At 45.1% G+C, this 26,422-nt stretch overlaps 2 long non-coding RNA genes across 4 annotated transcripts; both read left to right on the forward strand.

Annotated features, from left to right (window-relative positions):
- The first annotated feature begins 10,172 nt into the window (after window positions 1-10,172).
- Window positions 10,173-12,221, forward strand: LOC124524542 (uncharacterized). The gene is made up of 3 exons (XR_006965273.1): window positions 10,173-10,451; window positions 10,600-10,750; window positions 11,936-12,221. It is a non-coding gene; the product is annotated as an uncharacterized LOC124524542 (long non-coding RNA).
- Window positions 12,222-12,240: 19 nt separating this feature from the next.
- On the forward strand, window positions 12,241-24,887 carry LOC124524540 (uncharacterized). Of its 3 annotated transcripts, none has more exons than XR_006965270.1 (5): window positions 12,241-12,785; window positions 19,132-19,303; window positions 22,425-23,274; window positions 23,415-23,690; window positions 23,920-24,887. It is a non-coding gene; the product is annotated as an uncharacterized LOC124524540 (long non-coding RNA). The 3 variants fall into 3 exon arrangements; XR_006965271.1 differs by having other exon boundaries at window positions 12,243-12,785; window positions 22,425-23,020; XR_006965272.1 differs by lacking the exons at window positions 22,425-23,274; window positions 23,415-23,690; window positions 23,920-24,887 and adding an exon at window positions 19,443-20,395 and having other exon boundaries at window positions 12,261-12,785.
- Window positions 24,888-26,422: the final 1,535 nt, after the last annotated feature.

Here is a 26,422-nt window from a genome sequence, read left to right on the forward strand (position 1 = left end):
TGTGCCATCCAGAATCACTTCTACCCCCTTTACATTTATGTTTGATTTTATTTAATTAGGAAAAAAAATCCAGTTCTGCAAATAGTGAACAAAAGCCAAGAGTGAGGAAAAGGCCAAAGATTATAAGTTACGTAAGGTGTAACACAACGTAGTTTTATGTTTACTATAAAGTTCGTATTTCCTTAAAATAGGATCAATAAACATTCATCCAACAGCGTAATTCGCCTATGATTCTCCTTGTATACACCTAAATACACAAAGGCTTATTATGGAAAAGACAATAATGTTTTTCAAAGAAGAATCCTAAACTTCTTTTTCTTCTTCTGAGTCAATCCTGACCAAAGGGTACTCAAAACAAATGAGAAATTTCTGCACTTTTTCCAGTGAAAGCTGAAGAAGGGGCTTAGAACACAGATGAGCAAACTGTCAGCCCTTGGCCCACACCCAGCCCATAATCCCCAAATCCAAACTTTGAGATTCTTTCCAATCTGCTTTTCCAAGGGCCACTATTGGCTGGCGCTGAGGAGTTCCTGTCCTCTGTGGGTAATGATTGTTGAGCTTTAAAGCCTGACCAGATCTCTCCAGTTTATATTTGCCTTACACTCAGCCCCCTTCTTTTATGCCTATCATTTCCTTGGCTCTTCTAAGTTTTCAAGTTTGAAATTGCTGCCTTAAAATAGAAATCAACAGGTTCTAGTGGAACGCTATGCTGAAGTCGGGGGAATATTCAGCCAGGACACAGAGGCAGGTTGTATCCATAACGTATGCCCGATGACCTTCCTGACTGGTTAGGACTCGCATAGTACTGATTATTAAACATTTTTTTAAAAATTTTTTTCAACGTTTATTTATTTTTGGGACAGAGAGAGACAGAGCATGAACGGGGGAGGGGCAGAGAGAGAGGGAGACACAGAATCGGAAACAGGCTCCAGGCTCTGAGCCATCAGCCCAGAGCCTGACGCGGGGCTCGAACTCACGGACCGCGAGATCGTGACCTGGCTGAAGTCGGACGCTTAACCGACTGCGCCACCCAGGCGCCCCTAAACATTTTGAATATAAATAACTTGCCTGAAATCATTCTGGAAAAAAAAATTTTTTTAAGTTGGAAATACATATATTCTTAAGCTGACAGTCATTCAAGTTGGCATGATGAATAATAGTCGTGTCAATGAAATATTTTATTATATATTGGAGGCAAAGAAATTAGATGTACAGGCAAGAGTTTAAACCTTGTTCTATTTGGCCCCCCCAAAAAAATCAAACTGTGGATGAATCAAAAATATTAAGTGGAAAAAAATCTGATAATATTCTAAAGTAATTCTCGAGGTTAATCCTGTTCATGCTTATCAAGGTAATAAAAACATTACAGGTTAGGCGCAACTGATAACTCAGTATTGAAATTAGATCTCACAATCGCAAAATATTTGCAGTGATACCCAGTCATCGTACCTGCTTGGCTAGGTCTCGTTATTGTGAAAAATCCTTAATAATCAATAAATACATACATAAGGAAACTTTACAATGGCAAATGGACTCTGTTTCCAAAGAGGTCTATATTTCACTCAAGGAGTTCATGTCACTTTCCACCAAGTAACTTGAAGGCATTTCTTTCATTCCAGGATTCTCATTAATACCCGTGCTTGGCTCTAACATTGAGAGCGAAGACTTTTGGAGAGATTTAGGAGAAATCTCAACATATGTACACTATGGCACATGTAGTATGATAGGAGAAAAATAGGAGACTGGTGGCTGGCTGGGGTCAGCACGGACAATGCAGGGATGCAGCCGACAAATCCCTCGTCCCCTTCTCTTTTTTTCTTTTTTTTTTAATTTTTTTTTCAACGTTTATTTATTTTTGGGACAGAGAGAGACAGAGCATGAACGGGGGAGGGGCAGAGAGAGAGGGAGACACAGAATCGGAAACAGGCTCCAGGCTCTGAGCCATCAGCCCAGAGCCCGACGCGGGGCTCAAACTCCCGGACCGCGAGATCGTGACCTGGTTGAAGTCGGACGCTTAACCGACTGCGCCACCCAGGCGCCCCCCTCGTCCCCTTCTCTTGAATTCTTCACGGGTCTGACTTCACCTGCTATCTAGAATTCTTGCTCCAGACTCTCTCCTGAGCTCTAGAATCAGGTCCTTTATCATACGCTGGACATTTCTACTTGCACAAGCACATTAAGGAACCAAAGTGTCCAGCAGTTCTCAAACCATGATCTATCTACCATTGTCCCCATCAAAGTATGTTCTACCTATTTAACACCTCCTACGGGATGTCCCCAAAACACGCCGTAAGAAACTTCCACTTTTATTCCCTACCCACCCTCACCTCCCTCTTGGCTCTGCTGTTCCTCCTGTAAATCTCATCTGTCTCAGGGAATGGCAATACCAGCCTTCTGACTTGATGACTCTAGCCCCAACTATAACTCCAATTCCCCCACCAGCCAGCCCCACTTTAAGCCATGCTATCTCACCTCTTACCTGGCATACTGTAAAAGCCTCCTAATGTTTTCTCTGCCTCCATTCTTGCCCCCTCTTCACTTCACTCACAAACCAGCTCCAAGAGTGACTTTCTTCAAACACAAATTAGATCAGGTTATTCCTCGGCATAAAAGTCCTGCCCTGGCTTCCCAGTGTGCTTGGAATAAAATCAGGGTCAAGCTGTTTAGCATGGCCTTGAATGACGCCACCATGAACTCCCCACACTTCATTCACGCCTCTCTCCCATTCATTCACCACTCCCTGACCCTGGCTTCCTTTCATTTCCTCGCCATGCCCGGCTCATTCCTGCCCAAGGCCTTTGCATAGGCTGTGGCCTCTGACTGGAAGTCTCTTTCCCTCCACTATTCCCAGAGCTGGCTCTTCAAGTCTTGGCTTAAAATGACACTTTCCCAGAGGCAGTTTCTCTGGCCCACTCTTATTAAAGTACAATCGCCTATTGCACTCTGTCTCAAAACCCGGTTTTCTTTCTAGAATTTGTGACAACTTATAATCATCTTATTTGCGGCGTTTGCTTTCTCTCTGTCTTACTAAACCGTAAGTTTCAAGAAGTCTGGGACCTTGACCATCTTATGCGTCTTTTCATCTCTAACTCCCTAACGTGGCGCCTTGCCCGTAGGAATCACTTATTGAGTTTACATAAATGGATGAGTGAATAAAAAGCCTGTTTACTCCTCAGCATCTCCTCCCTTCCCAGGAGACTGCAAAGTCTAGGAGGGTAGCAGGGTGGCAACTCTACCTTGTTATCAAGACTTCTTTCCCCAGAGCCTAGTACTGTGTCTGGCACACGGTGTATACCCAGTAGATATGTGCTGAATTAAAACAAAATGTAGCAGACCAGGGAAAGAGTATGCACGGGCAGCACTGGAGAATGAATTAGAAATGGAAGGTCACGCCTTATTACTAAGAAGACACCTCTATTGGTTTTGTCTTTCCTAGGCATTATGAGGTACTGCCTTGTAAGCATTCCCAGAGCCACAGCAAACCAGCAGAAAAACAGAGCTCAGGGGAGGCTCCTTGGGCATTTATTACAGGGAACCTAGTCTAGAATTTTGTTTTGTTCTGTTTTTACAAAGCTCTCGGTAAAGGGATTTTCCTGCAGAGCTAAAGCCAGTGCTGTTTCTAGAACACAGATGCCCCCTCACCATATCAAGTGGAACAGTGGAAGCACCAATATCTCTTGCAACCGTGACAACTACGTCCTTCAACTTTATGGCCCTGTGATGTTTGCCTTCTGTTTTGTAGTCCTGGGAACTCCTCCCAGGCAAGGAGCAAGTTACAACCCTCCCCACCCCCATGCAATGAATCTTTTCGGGTTGGGAGAAGTCTCTGGATACCTTTGCCTATTTTAACGGTTAAAGTATCCAGTTCAATATATTTCTACAGGTGCACAAAGATGAATATTCAGAGATCTTCTCTGAGGTGTTGTATGTAATCTCAACCGTCCAAACATCCAAAGTGGGGCTGGGGCGTCCAGACCATGCCATGCTAAGCCGAGGTGGTAAATCTTTGTTGAAGGTGCCTGCTGATGTCAAGGTTGTCAAGACAAGCTAGTAAGTAAAAACAGCAAGATGAAGAAGATGTTTGTTCTTATTTCTATAGAAATAGAGTTTGTTCCTCGTTCTATAAAGTATATATCTATCTACATATAGGTGCAAAAAATTTCAAGATACTCAAGACACTGTTAACAATTGTCTCTAGGGGAAGAAGAAAGATGAAAGGAATATCTACATGTGAATAGACACTCTCATATTATTTAAGTTGTTTTTTTTTACCATCTGCCATATAGTACTGTTTTTTTCAACAAAATGAGTAATTTTTTTAAACTGATAGCTATTGTCTTATAAATTGTAGAAGGCAATTCTTTTTTAAAAAAATTATTTTACTTTTTTTTTTTTTTGAGAAAAAGAGAGCAGGGGAGGGGCAGGGGGAGAGAGAGAGAGAGAGAGAGAGAGAGAGAGAGAGAGAATCCAGGCAGTCTCCATGCTCAGAGCCGAGCCTGACACAGGACTCAACTCCACGACCCTGGGATCACAACCTGAGCCGAAATCAAGAGTCGAACACCTAACCGACTGAACCACCCAGGTGCCTGAAAATTGCTACTTCTTACGAGCCTTTGTCTTAGCCCAGCCAGCACCAGAGTAGTAAGAATGGGCATTTGATAAAAGTTCCGATCCTATTGACAAATTTTAGGAAGGTAAGCCTGGAAGAGGTGAGGAGGCAGATTTATTTAAGAAGCCTGCATTGTAAAACACTTCCCACAACCCAAGCACTGCTCTAAGTGCTTACATAGAGTAACTCAATTAATTCCTATTATAACTTTTTGAAGTAGGAACTATTATCATCCCCAATTTACACATGAGGAAACAGGCACACAGAGATTATGGGAGTCAATTGAGGTTGTATGACTATTGAAGAACAAAGCCAAGATTTAGACCCAGACAGTTTGGCTCCAGAGTCCACGGCATAGTACCATCATGCTATAGCACCTCAGGGAGGGAGAGGGGGGAGGAGGGCGAGCCAGTTACAAGGCTGATGTAATAGTCCGGAGGAAATGGATAGCCTGTATTTAGGAGGTGAAACCAACGGCAAAATAGACTGAAGCTCACTCCCTGATTTCTGGCTTGAGGAACTAGGTAAATTATTAAGCTTTCTACCTGACTTTAGGAAAGCTAGATGTACAAGTTTCAGATCTAGAGGGCAAAAGGAAAAGGAAAAGAGAAATTCTATAAAATAATATTTATGCTCTAAGCACTCTAAATTTTCATTAGAGGAGCTATTTTGTTTAATTCTTAAATATTTTAAGTTTACTTATTTTGATAGAGAGAGAGAGAGCACGAGCAGGTGAGGGGCAGAGAGAAGGAGAGAAACATTCCCAAGCAGGCTCTGCACCATCAGCTCAGAGGGTCTTGCGGGGCCGGAACTCACGAACCATGAGATCAAGACCTGAGCCAATACCAAGAGTCAGATGCTTCATCGACTGAGTCCCCCAGGTGCCCCTATTTTGTTTAATTCTTATAATTCTGAGAGGTAGGTATTAAATATGAGGGGACTGAGGTTCAGAGAGTTTTAGTAAGGTTACACAATATACTGGACGTTGCTTACTGTTGCCTGGAATCCTGAGAGCAGACTCGTCTTCTTTGGGGGAACCACATCTCTCCCACTGCATGTAGTCTTGGTGGGTGCATAATTCCAGGTATCTGCCTCCCAGTATGAGTTGAGAAGCTGTGTCTTTCCTCTTTCCAGCTATTGGTGTAGTCAGGGGTGGGCAGGCTAGGCCAGAGCTAGTTTTGATAACTTACAACTAAGAAATCCTAACCAAAACACACAGTGATTATTGTGCTGTTGTGGGAAAGCCACAGTTCAAACTGAAGTCCATCTGATGGATATCTACTATCCACCTAATGCTTTTCCATGACACCATGTTGCTCCCAAGGTATTTGAGAGCAGGATGTATACACACGGTGATTGTTCACTGAACGTTCAATAGAAGAGCCTTTCTGCAAACCGTGAAATGCTTGTTCCGCCTAAACTGGTGCAGCCACTCTGGAAAACAATACGGAGGTTCCTCAAAAAATTAAAAATAGAACTACCCTATGATTCAGCAATTCCACTTTTGGGTATTTATCTGAAGAAAATGGAAACACTCATTGGAAGCGATATCGGCACCTCCAATGTTCCTCACAGCATTACTTACAATAGCCAAGATGTGGAAACGACCTACGTGTCTGTCAACAGAAGAATGGATAAAGAAGCCATGGTATGGACACGTACACACAAAATAGAAAACTATTCAGCTGTAAAAAAGGGGAAGTTTGCCATTGGCAACAGCATGGATGGAGCTCAAGGGCATCATGCTAAGTGAAATAAGTCAAACAGAGAAAGGCAAATACTAAATGGTTTCATTTATGCATGGGATCTAACAATAAAAAACCACGCTCATAGATACAGAGCATGACTGGTGGTCCCCCAAGCATGAGGGTGGGCAAAATGGGTGAGGGGAGTGAAAAGGTACAAACTTGCAGTTATAAGATAAGTAAGTCATGTGCATGTATATAAGGTATAGAATGGTGAACCACATTGAAACCGTATTACATACTTAAAAGTTGCTAAGAGAACAGATCTTAAAAGTTCTTATCACAAGAATAGGAATCTTTATAACTACGTGTGGTGACAGATGTTAACTATACTTATTGTGCCGATCCTCTTGCAATATGTACAAATATTGAATACTCGTGTCGTATACTGAACTAATATAAAGTTCTATGTCAATTAGAGCTCAATAAAAAAGTAATAAAAAACTAAAAATTAAAAAATAAAATTAAAGGATGCTTACTTAGGGTGAGTGAAGAATTTTGCCAGGCTATTAAATAAAATCAAATTAACCGAGGTGTAATTTACAGATAAAAAATTAATCCTGTGTGGTAAATGATTTTCATATGGTTTTAACAACACGCACCTGTGTAACTGCCATCAAAATCAAGATACAGAGCTCCCTTGTGACTTTGTAGACAACCCCCACCACCCCAACCCCAACCCCAACCGCTGGTAAGCACTGATCTTTTTTTTTTTTTGTCCCAATAGTTTTCCCAGTATGTAGTCTTTTGAGTCTGGCTTTTTTCATTCAACACGGCGCATTTGAGAGTCATCCATGCTGTCTCATGATCATTAGTTCGCTCACTTATTGGATACATTTTATTAAATATTAAATTTGTTACACGGTCAGACAGTTAATAAATACTTGGCAGGCTAGGCCCTGTTCCGGGTACTGGTCGGAGAGCAGTGGCTAAGAGAATCTGAGTCTGAGGAGTCCCTGCCTCTGAGGAGCTGATACTCTAGTGTTGGGTAGGGAGGCAGGCCAGCAACAAACACATAAACCAAACTTTTAGGAAATACCAATCAAAACCACAATGAGCTACCACCTCACACCTGTCAGAGTGGCTCAGATGAACAACTTCGGAAACAACAGATGTTGGTGAGTGTGTGGAGAAAGAGGAACCCTCTTGCACTGCTGGTGGGAATGCAAACCGGTGCAGGCCCTCCGGAAAACAGCGTGGAGCTTCCTCAAAAAATTAAAAATAGAGCTACCCTACTACCCAGCAATTGCACTACTAGGTATTTGTCCAAGGGATATAGGTGTGCTGTTTCAAAGGGGCACATTCACCCCCATGTTTATAGCAGCGCTATCGACAATAGCCAAAGTATGGAAAGAACCCAAATGTCCCTCGATGGATGAATAGATAAAGAAGATGTGATCTATGTATACAATGGAGTATTACTCGGCAATCAAAAAGAATGAAATCTTGCCATTTGCAACTACATGGATGGAACTGGAGGGTATTATGCTAAGTGAAATGAGTCAGTCAGAGAAAGACCAATATATGATTTCATTCATATGTGGAATTTAAGAAAAAGAACAGATGAACACAGGGCCAGGGAAGGAAAAATAAGATAAAAACAGAGAGGGAGACAAACCGTAAGAGCCTCTTGAGAACAGAGAACAAACTGAGGGTTGCTGGAGGGGAGGTGGGTGGGCGATGGGCTAATGGGTGGGGGGCATTGAGGAGGACATGGGTTGGGATGAGCACTGGGTGTTATATGTAAGTGATGAATCACTAAATTCTACTCCTGAAACCATTATTTCACTATATGTTAACTAACTTGGATTTAAATAAAATTAAAAAAAAAAAACTTTTGGAGCGTCTGGGTGGCTCAGTCAGTTAAGCCTCCAATTCAGCTCAGGTCATGATCTCGCGATTCATGAGTTTCAGCCCCGAGTCGGGCTCTGTGCTGACAGCTCAGAATCTGGAGCCTGCTTCGGATTCCATGTCTCCCTTTCTCTCTGCCCCTCCCCTATTCATGCTCTGCCTCTCTCTCTCTGTCTCTCTCTCTCTCTCAAAAATAAATATTAAAAATATTTTTTAAAAAACTTCTGAAATAATTTCACTTGAAGTGTCTACAACTGCTACAGTGGGGTATGGGATAGAGTGGCAGAGGTGGGCAGGGGGTGCCGATTTACCTAGAATGGTCTTTTAAGTCCCTCTAAGAGATGTGAATTGAGGTCCTCATGAGGTGGGGCAGCCAGGCAGAGATCTCGGGAAACTGCAAATGGCAGGAAGGGCAGCAAATGCAAAGGCCCAGAGGGGGACCAAGCTTGGTGTGTATTTGGGGACAAAAGGAAGGCTGCAGGGACTGGAGAGGTGGGCGTCAGGGGGAGCTGTAGGTTAGCTGGAAGAGCTGTCCAGGAGCCTGGTCAGGTGTGGATCTTTTTTTTTTTTTAAGTTTATTTATTTATTTTGAGAGAGAGAGAGAGAGAGAGAGCACAAGTTGGGGAGGAACAGAGAGACAAGGAGAGAGAGAGAATCCCAAGCAGGCTCCACACTGTCAGCTCAGAGCCCAACGAGGGGCTTGAACTCATGAACCGTGAGATCATGACCTGAGCAAGACCAAGAGTTGGACACTTAACCGACTGAGCCACCCAGGTGCCCCTGTCAGGTGGATCTGGTAGGCCCATTGGAGCGTGGGTTTTGTTCTAGTTGTAAGGGGAAGGGTTGGGAGAGTTTTGAACCAGAGAGGGATGTGACATGATTTACCTTTAAACATACCTCTCGCGGGGAAGGAAAAAAAAAAAAAAGTTAGGGAGGGAGCCAAACCGTAAGAGACTCTTAAAAACTGAGAACAAACTGAGGGCTGATGGGGGGTGGGAGGAAGGGGTGGGTGGGTGATGGGCATTGAGGAGGGCACCTGTTGGGATGAGCACTGGGTGTTGTTTGGAAACCAATTTGACAATAAATTTCACATTAAAAGAAAAAATAAATAAAAAAATAAACATACCTCTCACTGCTGGGAGGGGAGCAGGGTAAGAGTAGAGGTGGGAGAGGTGTGTCTGCGGACTTTCTCTGTGTTTGAGAAATAGCTGGCAGTGACTTGAACTAGGATTGGAGCAGGGCAGATGGTGAGAAGAATTGGAATCTTCTACCTAGGGGGCATGGCAGAAAAAAAAGAAAAAATAATAATAATCCTCAAAGCTCTTAAATTTTAATATTTATTTTAAAGGCTTTGACCTTAAGAATCTTAGCGTACATCTGGAGAAACACACAAAGGTTTGAAACACTCCGTGTAACATAAAATAGGTCAGCGGCTGATCTGTACAGTGCAGGTAAACTAGTCTTGATAATTGAGGTCAATTTATCCCAAACTGGGGGATGTGAATTGAGGTCCTCCTGATGAATCAGTCTCATTTAGATGCTCTGCAGGAGATCACGGGGCTCCAAGCTGCTTGTGTTGTGAGAATGACGGGTAAAGGACTCACAGGCACCGTGGTCCATGTGTATGTACATGACCCCACATTCAAAGGGCTCTCTATGTGGATTGGATTCCAAAGTAGAGAGTTAGGAAGAGACTCATTGCTGAGGTCAAATACCTGGTCAAATCTCCCCACAGCCACACTTGTGAAGCTTTTGGCCCAGAGACAGGAAACATAGAGTCAGAAACATGGTGAGCCACTTACCACAGTGAACTAGTTTAAAAATTCATATTTCCCTGTGGCCTCGGGACATGAAGGCCCATGCAGAAGACACTCGGGCCACTGATCCATATCTGACCACCATTTTTCCGGCCAAGGCCAGCCTCCCTTGTGATCAACTCAGTTCGGAGGAGAGAGAAGAGTACATCTTCATGCAGCATTCTGTTCCTTTAGCTGTTCGAAGGCTTCGAGGACCTTGTTTGTTTTGAAACAAGTCACCAGCCTCCTCCAACCACATCTTCCCGACCTCACAGGACAGCCTGGCAGAAAGTCCGACCTGAGGACCTGAGGAACAGTCGGACCTGGGCCACCCTCTGTCACAGCCCTGCCCCATCCTTGTCCTGCTTTCTGGTTGCCAGTTCGCTTGTGTTTTTAGGGTGGGTTCACATCTGACCCTAGGGCCCTCTGCTCACCTGACTTTCTGTTAAGGTAAGATATGGTTCCAGTGCTGGACAGCAAGGGGGTCCAGAACACGGCCAGCAGCCTTTCAGAGACGGCGAGTCATTTCTATGTTCGCTCAGCCAGGGGGCAGGGGAGTGGGGGATGGAAAAAGAAGAATAAACAGGACTGTCTACAGGTTCCTGTCCTCCTTCTCACCGTGAGCCTGCCCCCAGGGAGATGACATGGCCAAGGCACTGGAAAAAATCTCTGTGGGGCTTAGGAAGACCCCAGAAGAGGATTACCCTTTGAGAAAAAATGGACGGGGGTGTGTCCACTTAAATAAAGAGGTAAATTGAGGCAAGTTCAAAGAGATGAGTTTAATCAGAAATAGCAGGGGGATTGCCATTCAGGACACACAAACAGCAGCAAGCTACAAACAGGTCAGCCGCGTGTTTGGGGCGGGCTCTATTTACGCTCGGAAATCGCAAGGGAGTTCAGTTAGAGTCTGTTGAAGTCAAAACAAGTGGACCCAGCTTTGAAAATTCCCCAGGCAGGTAGAACCGGTCCAGTCATACAAACAAAACTCAATTTAGCTCATTTTGTAAGCCAGCCCGAGCTGGGTCATTTCTTGTTCAGGTCCTGGAAACCATAAGCAAAATCTTTCCAAGGTCAGTAAGAGGCAATCTCTGATTAACTCCCTATCATTTAAGAAAATTCCAATATTTTCAATTTTGTATAAATCAAGCATTTACAGGAAATCAGTCTCTCAGTCAAGTTACGTTTTTCTTTTTTTTATTTATTTAAAAAAATTTTAATGTTTATTTTTTTGAGAGAGAGAGAGAGAGAGAGAGAGGGCATGAGCAAGGTTGGAGCAGAGAGAGAGGGAGACACAGAATCCAAAGCAGGCTCCAGGCTCTGAGCTGTCAGCACAGAGCCCGACATGGGGCTTGAACTCAAGAGCCGTGAGATCATGACCTGAGCCAAAGTCAGATGCTTAACCAGCTGACCAATCTGAGCGCCCCTTAAGTTATGTTTTTCTGAGGGCACATGCATGAGACTTCCCATTTGATATCCTCTGATTCAATCTCAGATTGAAATTCTTCGCCAGGGTGGGAGCGGCTTCCCCGATCCTTCACACAGGTACATAGCCATTCTCTCTCTCCAGCCCCAGCTCCTGTGCCCACACCATAAAAACAAGTGTGGTCAGGGACGCCTGGGTGGCTCAGTCAGTGGAGCGTCTGACTTCGGCTCAGGTCGTGATCTCACAGCTCATGAGCTGGAGCCCTGCATCGGGCTCTCTGCTGTCCGCCTGTCAACACAGAGCTCGATTTGGATCCTCTGTCCCCCTCTCTCTGCCCCTCCCCCAGTTGCGTTCTCCCCAAATATGTAGTTTAAAAAAAAAAGTGTGGTCTACTATGAGGCATTGCACAATAAAGACTCTTTCTTCTGAAACCTTTTCATGATATGAGAAGCCTCTGAAAGACAAAGGCACTTGCGACTAACAGCGTAACCATGGCTAATCAACTTTCTAGATGTTAAATAGCTTCTAGCTGAGGACAAGCGTGGAACACCAGAGACGTGGAACACCAGAGACGTACCCAGAGAAAGAGAGAAGAGGGCCAAGAAGGTGTATTCACTGATGGGAAGGCATCGTCCCAGTGTTTCCTTGGGGTTGCCTGAGCCACACTCTTCAAAAACATCTCGGGAGCATCGCTTGGTATCCATTCATTTATTCATTAAATAAAAATCTTTTGTCTTGTGCCTGACAAGATAGCCTATCTCTTGGCACAGAGCAGATGTTCCATGAATGTTAGTTATGTTATTATCGCTATTGCTTCCAGAAGTGCAGCTGCTGCTACTACCGCATATCATGTTAGACACTGTGCTGCATTCTGGGGACAGAGAGGGGCAAAACCTGTCCTCTGGCCTCAGGGAATTATAGTCTAGAAGAGGGGGCAGGGAGTCGAGCGGCAGGTCAGGACACAGCCTCACCAGTGCTGAGCCACGGTAGACCAGACTTCCATGGGAGTCCAGAGAAGACTGGTGGCCAGGGATGGGTGCTGCTTCTAGACAGAGTCATAACTAAGCGCGGTCTTGAGGAACAAATTGACGCTGGTCGGGGGAACTGTCAGTTTTAACTGCGAGCAACAGAAATAGACCGGAGCCGGAAACCGCAGAGCCATCAGCTGGCCACACAGTCTCTAGGAAGGCCACAGAACCATTGGGAAAAACAGTGCCGAGGTGATATGAGGCTGTTGGTGCTGTGGCATTGGAGACGGCCCCGGGAAACTGCACGCTGCTGCCATCGCCCCCACCACGGCCAGGAGGGAGTCTTCCCTGCCCCGCCTCTGGGTGGCATTGCTTCCAGAATCCACATCCCAGGTAGGTGCAAGCTGATGCGCCAAGATTGGGCTCCCCGCCCACATCTTATGTGCCAGAGAAGTCTTTCTGACTTCTGTAAAAGAAGACAGGTGTTAAAGGTGCTATTTCCCAATAGGGTTTATAAGATGAGGAACGTCCTCACACATGGGAAGAAGGTTCAGAGGCTGGGGGTCAAAACGCGCTGAATGTTTTCTACAACTGGGTGAAAAGCAGGCAGGAAAGGGCACTGAGGCAGAGAAGCCAATATATGCAGAAGCCTGATCTGGGCTGAGGGACAGCATGGCGCTTTCGAAGGACTGGGAACTTCAGTGTGCCTGGAGCTTGGGGTGGGAGAGGGAGATGTCCGATGCCAGAGCTGGAAAGGCACACAGAATCTAGATCAAGGGAAAGCCTGTTATGTTTTATGCCTGCTAAGGAGTTTGATCTTTACTCTGGGAATGAGGGTATGATAAGGTTCTAAGTTTGGGGGTAGAGGCCAGGGTAATAGAGGTGGGAAAGGGACCGGCAGGGAAGATCAGATTTTTGAAGTCTGAGCTATGTTGGGATGCCTGGGTGGCTCAGTCAGTTAAGCATCCATCTTCAGCTCGGGTCGTGATCTCCCGGTTCGTGAGTTTGAGCCCCTCATTGGGCTCTGTGCTGACAGCTCGGAGCGTGGAGATGGCTTCCAATTCTGTGCCTCCCTCTCTCTCTGTCTCTCAAAAATAAATAAACATTAAAAAAAAACTGAAGTCTGAGCTATGTACTTGAGGGTCTTGCCAGAGAGTCTCTTCTTTATAGTGTTAGACCGGGGATATTTATTTAGCTTTTACGGTCATTTTGCGAACCACAGTCTTCCATTCTGTCTTTCTATGTCATAGGGTATATCCACCTTTCCCAGATTGCATCTATCACAGAGATTTTTCCTGGGCTGTAAATCCCTTTTACATTTGAGGGAAACATAGATACAGGCAGGAAGAAACTGACCAGGGTTGCAAGGAATTAATTTGTTTAGATCCTGCCCAGTTAAACGTGGCTACAGCTAATCTTCTCAATGGTATAAACACCACGGAGGCGAATCACGAGAAACAGACATCCTTCAGGTCTCCTGGCACAAAGATGTCTGCAGATTTCACAGCATTGATTGGAAGTGTGTTGACATTCTGGTTAATTCGAGGCTGGTGTTCTGATGGCATTTTAGGTTGGTATGGGAATTTCGGAGCAGGAGAGGAATGCCAGGCACCTGGACCAACTTGGCTCTCTGACTCTCCAATTGGAAGAAACCCTGAGAAGGAATGACGTCCAGGGTTGGGAAAGCTCTGGTGAGGTGCCAGGAGTTGCTCTTGTTACAGATATTGGTGTCTGCGGCACTGGTGGGAAAAGGCAAAGGGAAAAACCTGCTTCTGTCCTTATGGAAAAAAGAAAGAAAGAAACAGTAATTCAAGGTGGCTCAGTCAGGTGAGCGTCCAGCTTCGGCTCAGGTCATGAGCTCATGGTTTGTGAGCTCGAGCCCCATGTCAGGCTCTATGCTGTCAGCTTCAGAGTCTCTAACCTCCTCTCTCTGCCCCTCCCTGCCTTGCAGGTGTTCTCTCTCTCTCTCTCTCTCTCTCTCTCTCTCAAAAATAAATAAACATTAAAAAAATAAACAGTAATTCAAAATTAGTGCAACATGCTTTCCAGTTCACCACCTGTTCCCTGCATTCCCCATCATGCCTGCCCACAGAACCAATGGCAGCAATCTTTGCAAAATGATACCTTTTCAATAAGCCCTCCTCCCCACTCCCCCACTCCCCTCCTCGCCGCCCCCCCCCCACACAGCAGGTCCTTTACCACTGAGGACAGTCCTATTCATTGATGTCTGGAAATCCTTGGTAGAGTAGATGTGATAGGATCACAGTAGCTGAGGGTGATTCTTTCTTTTTTTTAATTTTTTTAATGTTTATTTATTTTTGAGAGAGAGACGGAGCATGAATGGAGGAGGGGCAGAGAGAGGGAGACACAGAATCTGAAGTAGGATCCAGGCTCTGAGCTGTCAGCACAGAGCCCGACACAGGGCTCGAACCCACGAACAGTGAGATCATGACCTGAGCCGAAGTCGGACACTCAACCGACTGAGCCACCCAGGCTCCCTGAGGGTGATTCTTACATAGTCCTTCACAGCAAAGGATGCCAGGGATACAAGTGATTTTTGGGTCTAGAAAACTCAGTGATTCATTAGTGTGGTCTCCTAAAAGCTTACAGTGCACACATGCTTTGAGTAACATGGCTCAATCTTTCTGTATGATGGAGGGTTTGTGAATTTTAAAAAATTTTTAAAAATTAAACCAGGGTTATGTAAGAGTGGGGAGACTTTTCCTTGGATGAATGTCTTCAGCTCTAATTGAATTATCTGGCTAACTAAGGAAACTAGCTAAGATTTCAAAATGTCAAAATCACTGCTCCCATCATTGTGGGTAAAATGGGATTTAAGGGAATTTCAGTCCCACTATCTGAAAAAAGTTGCAACGACCTTGAGAGAAACATGTCTGATGGCATATTGAATCAGCTTGCATTCAGTATTGTGGATACAGGCACAGCCACATGAAAGCTGGGTTTTTGTTGTTGTTCTATTAGAGTAAAAGGCATCCCCTCCTCTGGAATATTCTGGCGGCATTTCGGGGCAATTCAGAGACCACGTCATATATGCATTCTTTTTCACATTATGCAGTTAAAAAAATTATTTTTTCTGTATACTTTACATTGAATACTTCAGGAAAGAAAATAAATACAGTGATTTTAAAAGGCAGTCCCCAGACTCAATAGATATTCTTCATAATTACTCCCAATCAATATTTAGAAACGCATAACACGAAGTCAATTAATAAATAAAAATAAGTAAAATAACCATGTAAATAAAAATCTCAGAGGTGGGGAACATACACTATCAGTGAAGTCATTTTGCCACTTTGTTTTTGTTTTGTTTTTTTTTCAACACTGTCTGCATGTGTTTTAATCACATATCGATCCATCTCAAGAGTTAAATTAGACTGTGGGTGCCCTCATTTAAAACTGAGTCTTGGGGCACCTGGGTGGCTCAGTTGGTTAAGCAGTTAAACATCCGAACCTTGATTCCTGCTCAGGTCATGAGCTCATACTTGTGAGAATGTGCCTCATTTTGGCCTCTGCACTGAGCATGGAGTCTGCTTAAGATTCTCCTCTATACACCCTGTCTATAATAAATAAAAAAATTACAATTAAAATTTAAAAATATGGGAATGAAAGCTGGTGCAGCCACTCTGGAAAACAGTATGGAGGTTCCTCAAAAAATTAAAAATAGAACTACCCTACGACCCAGCAACTCACTACTAGGCATTTATCCAAGGGATACAGGTGTGCTGTTTCGAAGGGACACAGGCACCCCCATGTTTATAGCAGCACTATCAACAAGAGCCAAAGTATGGAAAGAGCCCAAATGTCCATCGAGGGATGAATGGATAAAGAAGATGTGGTATATATATACAATGGAGTATTACTCGCCAATCCAAAAGAATGAAATCCTGCCATTTGCAACTACATGGATGGAACTGGAGGGTATTATGCTAAGTGAAATGAGTCAGTCAGAGAAAGACAAATATCATATGACTTTACTCATATGAGGACTCTAAGAGACAAAACAGATGAACATAAGGGAAGGGAAACAAAAATAATATAAAAATAGGGAGGGGGACAAAACATTAGAGACTCATAAATATGGAGAACAAACTGAGGGTTATGGGAGGGGTTGTGGGAGGCGGGATGGGCTAAATGGGTAGGGGGCATTAAGGAATCTACTCCTGAAATCATTGCTTCACTATATGCTAACTAATTTGGATGTAAATTAAAAAAAAAAAAAAACTTACCATAAATAATGTAACAAAAATTAAAAAATAAAAAGGAAAAGCTCCACAAAGAAATGAGTCTCAATACCAGTGTTCACAGCGTAATTCACAATAGCCAAAAGGTGGAAACGGCCCAAGTGTCCATCAACACATGAGTGGACAGACAAAATGTGGTATAACTACACAATGGAATATTATGCAGCCTTAAAAAGCAAGTTCTGACACGTGCTACAACATAGATGAACCCTGAGAACGTGATGCCAAGTGAAACAGGCCAGACACAAAAGGCAAATGTATATAATTCCACATACGTGAGGTACCTAGAGAAGTCAAATCCATAGAGACAGAAACTAGAACATTGGTTGCCAGGGGCTGGGGGACCAGGGGATGGGAGTTAGTGTTCGATGGGCAGTTTCCATTCGAAATGATGAGAGAGAGGATGCTGGAGCTGGATGATGACAATGGCCACACAATGACGGAATGTATTTAATGCCACTGAATTGTATACGTAAAAATGGTTAGAGGCGCCTGGGTCGCTCAGTCTGAGTTTCAGACTCTTGATTTTGGTTTAGGTCATGATCTTGTGGTTCATGATCTCTGTGCTCACTCGCGGAGACTGCTTGGGATTCTCTGTCTCTCACCCTCTCTCTCTGCCCCTCCCCCGCTTGCTCTCATTCTCTCTCTCTCTCAAAATAAATCAATAAACTTAAAAAAAAAAGGTTAGTGCTAAATCTTTTTATATATACTTTACCACAATTAAAAAAAAAATTAAACAAATCCAAGTCTCAGGAGAAAAGATTCCCAGCCCACTGGCCCTTTTTTTGTTGTTGCTCAAGACCACCTGGCTTTTTCTTAAAAAAAAAAAAACAATTTTTTAACATTTATTTATTTTTGAGAGACAGAGAGAGACAGAGTGCAAGCGAGGGAGTGGCAGAGAGAGGGAGACACAGAATCCGAAGCAGGCTCCAGACTGAGTTGTCAGCACAGGGCCGGATGCAGGGCTTGAACTCACGGACTGTGAGACCATACCTGAGCCGAAGTCGGACGCTTAACCGACTGAGTCACCCAGGCACTCCTTTAATTTTTTTAATGTTTATTTTTGAGAGAGAGAAAGAGAGAGAGAGAGAGAGAGAGAGAGAGAGAGAGAGAACATGAGTGGGGGAGGAACAGAGAGAAATGGAGACACAGAAACTGAAGCAGGCTCCAGGCTCCGAGCTGTCGGCACAGAGCCCGACCCGGGGCTCAAACCCACAAGCTGTGAGATGGTGACCTGAGCTGAAGTCAGACGCTAACAAGCTTAAACAGCTTAAACAGCCACCCAGGCACCCTACACCTGGCTTTTTCTTTGTACTCACCCTTCTCCCTTCCTGCGGTGTCTTTACCAGCATTTCCCACAATTGGTTCCTTCCTGACACTCGGATGTCAGCTCAAGTTTCTCCTTCTCCAGTCTATCACTTGATCCCGTTATTTCTTTACTTTTTTGTGATCTGTCTCCCTTTACTAGAATGTAAGCTTCCCCCCAGATTCCATCTGTCTTGTTCTCTAGTCTTTGGAACAGAGCCCGACCCTAAATTGGTGCTCAGTAAATATTTGTTGAGTGACTGAGCCTGTGACTCGGGCACATAAAGCATCAGTGCATGTTCTTTATAAACAGAACCTATTTGAAGTCAAGTGCACGGATTCAGGGCTGTGCCTCTATTTTCTGGAGTCTGCATTCTTATGCTCTCTCTCCCTTCCCAGCCTCCCCTCCCAATTTTCCAAACCCTACTTCCAGTTTAATATCATTTAAGTGAGTAATATCAAACCTCTGGACATGGACCCCACCCATGTTAAAGTCCATTTGGTCCACACCCGCCATGCCGCCCTGCCCACGCTGGAGAGGCTGGAGCTCTGGATTGGGGAAGTGATTTGAAAGTTGGCAAAATCAAGCAGCCCAGTGCCTGGGGCCTTGTGGCGTGATTCTGGAGTGAAATGAAGAGCAGCTAGTCTCGCTCCCATGTTCTCATTTTATTACTGTCATCCACTTGTGCAAGGCTCACTGCCAGCTGTGATAGGCCAAGGAAGCCATTAGGTGAGAAAAACCAGAAGCCACCAGAACTGGTCTCCATTTGAGCTTCCGTTCTCACACAATGGTGCCTTCGGCACTACCATTCTTGGGTCTCTGGAACAGCGCCTTACCAAGCATGGCCTGAGAGCTAGGGGCTGGCTACTGCTTCGAAGAGCCCCGTGTTATTGGGAAATATTTTTATCCGGTGAGCTCATGTTTAAGCCTTCAAGTTTCACTGGCAGACAGTTGCGTTTATCTCCACCAGCTATTAATCCAAGCGATCACAATCCCCAGGGACCCTGGGCAAGGTCAAAGACAGAGATCTGATCTGCCATTGGTGGTAAACAGTAGGCGAAGTAAGTGGAAGAGAACATTTGTTTCTTATAGTAAACCTTTTTCTACCATAGAGGCTTTACCTACCCTCATTTAAGGTACCTGTGATCTTTCCTCCCTTCTCTAACCACAGACTGCACGCCCCCTCCAGCCGGTCATGCTGCAAATATAGGTTCCTGTCATGGGGAATATTGGGAAAAATATGAATTCGAACGCGTCACTCTGGGAAAGATGATTCGAGGCACAGACTGGCAGGAGGAATGGACAATGACATCCATATGTGTTTATTACAGTAGTAAAGAATGGTACGTGAGAAAAATAGTATGTGTTTCTGGATGATTTTGCCCAAAAGCACGGAACTAATCATGAGTTTATGCACATATGCCTCTTTCTACAACTGCCCCCCCCCCACCTCCCTGCCTCTTTGTTTTTCCCATGAATCAGTCACAGGAACTAGGAACTTCTCCCGAGCTCTGCTAAAGCCATTGAAAAAAGAAAAACAATCTAATATGCCGGGAATAAAAGCAAGCGCAGCTCATTCCTCATCAACTACTCCAACTGAGCCTTCTCCACGTCTGTCAGCTGGGGGATTCCATTCTCTAGCTGCAGTCCACCGAGACTCCTCGAGTGTAATGCCATTACAAGGAATTAAAAAAAAAAAAAAACCACATCGTTGAATTTGGTATAGTTTGAGTGGCCAATGTGTTTGTCTTTGAAGCATTATTTCAAGTGGTTACGTTTTTAAGTATTTCAATGATTGGGTTATTTGGATAGTAAATATAAGAAAATTACTCATGTTGGAAAAATTCTGTAATAAGACTAATGGAGTTAAAAATAGTTAATTAGGGATACTTGGGTATTCTGCTGATTTGGGAGTTAATATATAGGCTATAGATACATTCTCTCTCTATATCCTCTCTTCTCTTATTTAGTTCTCTGTCGGATTGTATTTTGAATTTACTACTATGGTAGGCAGAATAATGCCCCTTGTATTTACATCTTAATCCAATGAACCTGTGAATATGTGACCTTACGTGGCAGAGGGATTTTACTGACGTGATTAAGGTCAAGGAGCTTGAAAGGCGATGATCCTGGATTCCCCAGAGGGGCCCAGTTTAATTGCATGAGTCCTTAAAAGTGGATGAAGAAGGCAGAAAAGTGGGTCAGAGACACGTGATATGAGAGGACTCTTCTGGCTTTGAAGATGGAGAAGGGAACCATGAGTCAAGGAAAGCGGGCAGGCTTAAGAAGCTGGAAAAGCCAAGAAAGGAGTTGCTTCCCTAGAACCTCCAGGAAAACAACAACAAACAAACGGAGCCTTGTCAACATCTTGATTTTTGCCCAGGACTTTTGACTTACGAAACTGTACGATAATAAATTTATGTTGTTTTAAGCTACTAAGTTTGTGGCAATTTGCACAGCAAAAACAGAAAAGCAATATAGTGGGCAATTTCCAGACATCTTTAGCTGTCAAGTTAGGGAAAAAAGTTGAAAATTTGGAAGCTCTCATTGTACAAAAGAATTTCTCTGCAACTGTTTGGTGTGTGTGTGCGTAATTTTTTTTTAACATTTATTTATTTTTTGAGAGACAGAGAAAGACAAAGCATGAGCAGGGGAGGGGCAGAGAGACAGGGAGACACAGAATCCGAAGGAGGCTCCAGGCTCTGAGCTGTCAGCACAGAGCCCGATGCGGGGCTCGAACTCACCAACCGCGAGATCATGACCTGAGCAGAAGTCAGATGGTCAACTGAATGAACCACCTAGGTGCCCCAAATTCTTCTGTACCTTTGGTACAAAAATCAGCCAGTCTTGGGGCGCCTGGATAGCTCGGTTGGTTAAGCGTCTGACTTCGGCTCAGGTCATGATCTCGCGGTCCGTGAGTTCAAGCCCCGCGTTGGGCTCTGTGCTGACAGCTCAGAGCCTGGAGCCTGTTTCAGATTCTGTGTCTCCCTCTCTCTCTGCCCCTCCCCTGTTCATGCTCTGCCTCTCTCTGTCTCAAAAGTAAATAAACGTTAAAAAAAAAAAATCAGCCAGTCTTAAATTTCACCTTCCCTTCTCCCTATATATTTACAAAAAGAAGAAAACAATAATGATAATCACTATCATCAACTGAGGTCTTGCTTGTATCATATACTGCACTAAGCATTACAAATACTACCTCACTTCATGACCACGTTAACCTCGGTGAAGAAACGGAGGCTCCAAAAGGTGAAGAAAGGTTCTCAATATCACACCGTTAGAGGAGGCAGAACAAGGTTGGGACCCAAGTTCCTTTGACTCCAGAGCCTGTAAGTACATGACCGTAACTCTGAAGTTAGGTCCACTGCCTCTAGCCCCACCTTTGTTATGACGGTGGCAAGACGAGTGGCTCTAACACTGATCCGCTGGGCAAGCTTGCATCATGGATTTTCCAGGACCATCCTGCTGATTTTAAATATCCTGTCTCGTTGTCCTCAAAAGTCACCAAAATGTCCCAGAAATTCTAATTGCTCTTCAAATAGTAAGTAAATGTTATAATAAAATACACAGAATCCCCCCACCAAACCATTTATCAAATCGTATTTCCTTATTCGTTATTCAGAAAATATGGCCCAGATACTGCTGCGTCACTTAGTCCCTTAGATGGGTTACGGTGGTTTGATATCTACTGTATTCATTAAATTCCACCCTGCCCAAATGAGCTTAGTGCAGCACTAAGTGAAAGGTGAGGGGGACCATAATCGTAGTCATTTGATATTTAGGGCACCTCATACTGGATGGCAACTCCAGAGACACAATTTAGGACCTAGGGAAGGTATGTAAATTACATCCCAATTAAGCTGACTTTAAAAATAAGCAATAACCTGGGCTGCCTGGGTGGCTCAGTCGGTTAAGTGTCTGACTTTGGCTCAGGTCATGATCTCATGGTTTGTGAGTTCGAGCCCCGGGTCGGGCTCTGTGCTGACAGCTCCGAGCCTGGGGCCCGTTTCAGATTCTGTGTCTCCCTCTCTCTCTGCCCCTCCCCGCCTCACATTCTGTCTCTCTCTCAAAAATAAATAAACATTAAATAGATGTTTTACATAAGTGATACGCCTTCTTCATAAGGTAAAGGCAAACCCCATTCTTTTTTTTTAATGGTTATTTACTTTTTGAGAGACAGACAGAGAGAGAGAGAGCAAGCAGGGGAAGGGCAGAGAGAGAGAGGGAATGTATGCTGACAGCACGGAGCCTGATGCGGGGCTCAGACCCACAAACCACGAGATCATGACCTGAACCAAAGTTGGACACTTAACCAACTGTCCCACCCGGGCGCCCTGAGGCAAACCCCATTCTTGGCTCCTGCAACATAATTTGCATCCATGTGGTCCATACAGCAAAGGAACACTGCTGACTTGGGTGTCCTGTACGAAACAGTTGATTGGTGGCCAATCATGTTGTTCCTCACAGACTCGCCACACTGAGCACGCTGGCCTCCCACAACCTTGGACGTGGCTGCCTTCCCACTGCCGCCCCTCTGTGCCCGCTCTTCCCTCAGCGGCTGCTTCCCTGAGTGCCTCCTTCGGATGCTGCGGATCTCTGCTTAAATGTCACCTCCTCTGAGAAGCTCTCCTTGATTTTCTGGAACCACATCGAATGCCTGCTGTTAGGCTGTCACCGTGCCCCCACTGGTTTGCTTCACTGACCTTTCCCTTTTTACTCTCTGCGTATTGACTTGTTTATCACCTGTATTTCCCTGGGGGTGGAAGCCCCGCGAAAGCAGGTTCTGTCGTTGCTTTGTTCACCGTTGTATCCCCAACACCTCATTCGGTTCCTAGCACAAAGTGGGTGCTATAGACCACATGTTTATGTCCCCTAAAGTTCATGGGTCGAATTCTAATCCCCATGGGATGGTAATTAGACGTGGAGCCTCGGGGAGGTAATTAGGTCATGAGAGTGGACAGTCTTTTATAAAAGAGACCTCAGAAAGCTCCCCCACCCCTCGGCCACGCAAGGACGTATGTTGAACTGCACTGAAACCCAGGTTGTGTGAAGAGTATTTGCAAGTACGTTTCTTCTCTGTGTCGAGACGCTTCTGGGGTGATTCCATGGGGTTTGTGGAACCAGGTTGTGTCCACTGTGACCAGAACATCGGGGTGTGCCCCAATACCTTTGCCCTGTGCTACCCCAAAGCGCGAACTCAAACACTTCTCAAATATGAATCAGGTTTGATCAATACGTTATGCAAGACCTTCTCCCAGTCAGTGAATTATTAATTAATCAGTTAAAGCTTTTCCTAATGAAGAGGTGATTTAAAAAGGTAATTTCCTACTTAAACCATAGTCCAAGATTCAAATATTGATTTCTTCTTGGGTAATTATAGGCCAAATGTTTAAATGGTAGGTTTATATATTAATTAATTAAGTATTTATCTCCATTAATCAAAAACCGTGTCTGCAGGAGCCACCAAATAACATTTCTCCCTCGGGGTTTTCTTCACACACGTGATTCGGTGCATGCACTGGACCCTTCGCACCCGATATTCTCTCTGCCTGGGACAGTCCTCGCCCACAGCCTCATGGCTCACTCCTGTAACGCCCGGGACACCTGCTCAAAGTTCATCATATCGAGAAGTTCATCCCCGACCACCCGATGCAGCAATCTGTCCATCAGCACGCCCCCCGGACTCTGCCTTTCCCTTCCCTCAGTCGTGTTTATTTCCATCTGCCCTACTGAGTATGTGCCTTATCTGTGTGGTTCATGGCAGGCTTCTCTTCGTTAGAATATAAGCACAAGGGGAAGAGAGGGTTTTTTTTTTTTAACTCTTTTACATACGGTTATATCCCCAGGGCCTAGAACGGTGCCTGGAACATCATAGATGATCGATCAATACGTGTTGCATGGATACTCGATAGTTTGATGTCATTTACAGTTTCAGCCACTTCCCTGTTTCCCCTCCGGACAGGACGTGCGTGTTTTCTCAGCTGGTGTCACTGGCACGGGAGAGGTCAGAACTCAGGAGCCGCGTGGCGTGAGGGGGAGCTAACATTCCCTGAACTATGTGCACCCACCTGGTGTGTCCCCGAAATTCTCAGCACAAACCCAGCAAGTCCCAGGTGGAGGCAACCTGATGGAAGGACCATTGCCCTGCGTCAGGCGAGGGGCTTATCTCCCTGAACCACAACGATCCCGACTGTAAAATGGAGTCAGCACTGCCCTGCCTCCCTCATCAAGCCGTGGTGTGGGTGCGGTGAGAACCCTCTCCGTCCTCCGTACCCTCCCCCACTCCCGGCCCCCACTCCCTCTTGCCTCACTGCTTACCCTACCCTCTGGGTCCTAGTCAGGTGCAGAAATCTGATAAACTAACCAGAGCTAATGGGTGTTAATGGGTATAAAACTTTTTTTAATGGAGACTTTAGAAAGCCCTTTGCTTTAATCAGGAAGAACAATTTCAGATTACGCCAAGAAGGGAAGCATTTCAGCTAGAGTCTGTGGGTGGCGGTTAATGGTTTCAGGGCCAATGTTCCCTTTGGCATGCCCTAAATCAGACTTCAAAATGACCCAGGAAGCAATAACTGCAGGCTCGGGAGAATTATTTATTGGAGTCTGCAATTTGGTGAAATGTCCTGAGCACGTGAGCAACATACGTACCTGGTACTCCCTCAACGCGAGGCTTCACCCACATAAGGTATTTGCCTTCGCGGTACATACGTGCGTGGTGACGGGTCATGTCCTAGGGTTTACAATCCAGTATTTTCCGGCTGCAAAGCAGCAGATCTCAGGACATCTAGAAAGAGGAGGCCTCCCCTGCCCTCAATAAACTCTGAGTGTCATCGCTAGATAATAGGTGTTCTGTCTCCAACCCTGGGCATTATCACTACTGTCCTCGCACATCAGAAGGTACGGTGATTAAAATTTAGTCACCAGCTTCTACATTCTTGTCCTTTGTGTCATGTGAACCTTCCCCTTTCCTTCTGGGTGTTTTCCTCCTGCTCCTAAGTTTGAGTCTAGGTTGGTGGTTGATTTATGCTGGAAGGGGAGTGCTGGTGCTGGTGGTGGAGGGGAGCTGTCTGGGACACGGCTGGCTCAGTCAGTAGAGCAATGACTCCTTTTTTTTTTTTTTCTGAGGTGGGGGAGGGGCAGAGAGAGAGAGACAGAGAGAGAGAGAGAGAGAGAGAGAGAGAATCTTAAGCAGGCTCCACACCCAGTGCGTCACAGGGAGGGGGAGGTCCCCCAACACGGGGCTCAATCTCATGACCTTGAAATCATGACCTTGAGACCATGACCTAAGCCAAAATCAAGAGTCAGACGCTTAACCGACTGAGCCACCGGGGTGCCCCCAGAGCATACAGCTCTTGATCTCAGGGTTGTAGGTTCGAGCCCCGAGTTGGATGCAGAGATTACTTAAGAATAATAGCTTTAGAGATAAATTACACACTCCCTCTCCATACGTCTGTTACAGTCTCAGAGTCTCTGTGGTGTTGGTTCAGGGTGGGGCTTACCGCATTCTTGGCCGGTTCAGCCTGTGCTTCATAAGGAATGTACCTGATGCGAGTCTGTGATATGGATCTTTGCCCTTTATTAATCCTCTAAAGACCAGTTAGGGCCAAATCTTCCACGACCTCCCTGAGAGAAAGGTTGAGGGAAAAAATGCCTTACCTCCTCTCTGGTCTTCTAAGACTTTCCTTGTGGGGGAAAAATATATTTTCAACTATAAACCTCACTCTTCCCAGGCTTTCTGGTGAGCACACACACACAACATGTAGTTTTAATCCACAGAGCCTCAAAACCCAAGTTCTTTCATTCATTCGACAAAAAGGAATTGAGGTGTTCCTATGCACTTGCGAGTAAGAGTGAGGAAGACAGAGTGAAGGTCAGGGAGCCCAGTACAGGAGGCAGATTGTCACTGCGGAGGGTAGAGCAGGGTCAGGGGAGGCTCTCCAAAGTACCCCCTCCCCATCACAACCAGCTTCCTCCCCGGGGCCTTTAGGACGGTGTGCTGGGAGGGGTACCTGGGTGGTTCAGTCAGGTAAGCATCGGACTTCAGCTCAGGTCATGATCTCACTGTTTGTGAGTTCGAGCCCTGCTTCAGGCTCTAGCCCAGGGTCTGCTTCTGATCCTGCAACTTCCTCTGTCTCCTCCCCTCCCCTGCTCGGGCTCTGTCTCTCTCTCAGAAATAAATAAACATTAAGAAAAATTTAGGAGAGTGTGCTGGGACACAGAGGTGTCCCCTACTTTCATTTTTCAAGGCAACGCCCATCCCTTCCCTGCAAGTGAAGTGCCCATGCTGACTCATCAATTCGATGAGACCAAAGAAGGAGTCAGGGCACAGAAATATGGGAGATGTGCAAGAAGCATGCTTGACGTTGAATCATTAGTTCAATCCCAGTGGAACTCTGTTCAAATCAAAAATGCACCTGCTGGCTCCAGATGGGCAGCAATCTACACCTGGTGCCACTACATATCAC

This window comes from Lynx rufus, unplaced genomic scaffold, assembly GCF_022079265.1.
Source record: "Lynx rufus isolate CCGP_SWC_20201006 ecotype Redwood Valley unplaced genomic scaffold, mLynRuf1.p SCAF_4, whole genome shotgun sequence".
NCBI classification, from domain to species: Eukaryota; Metazoa; Chordata; class Mammalia; order Carnivora; family Felidae; genus Lynx; species Lynx rufus.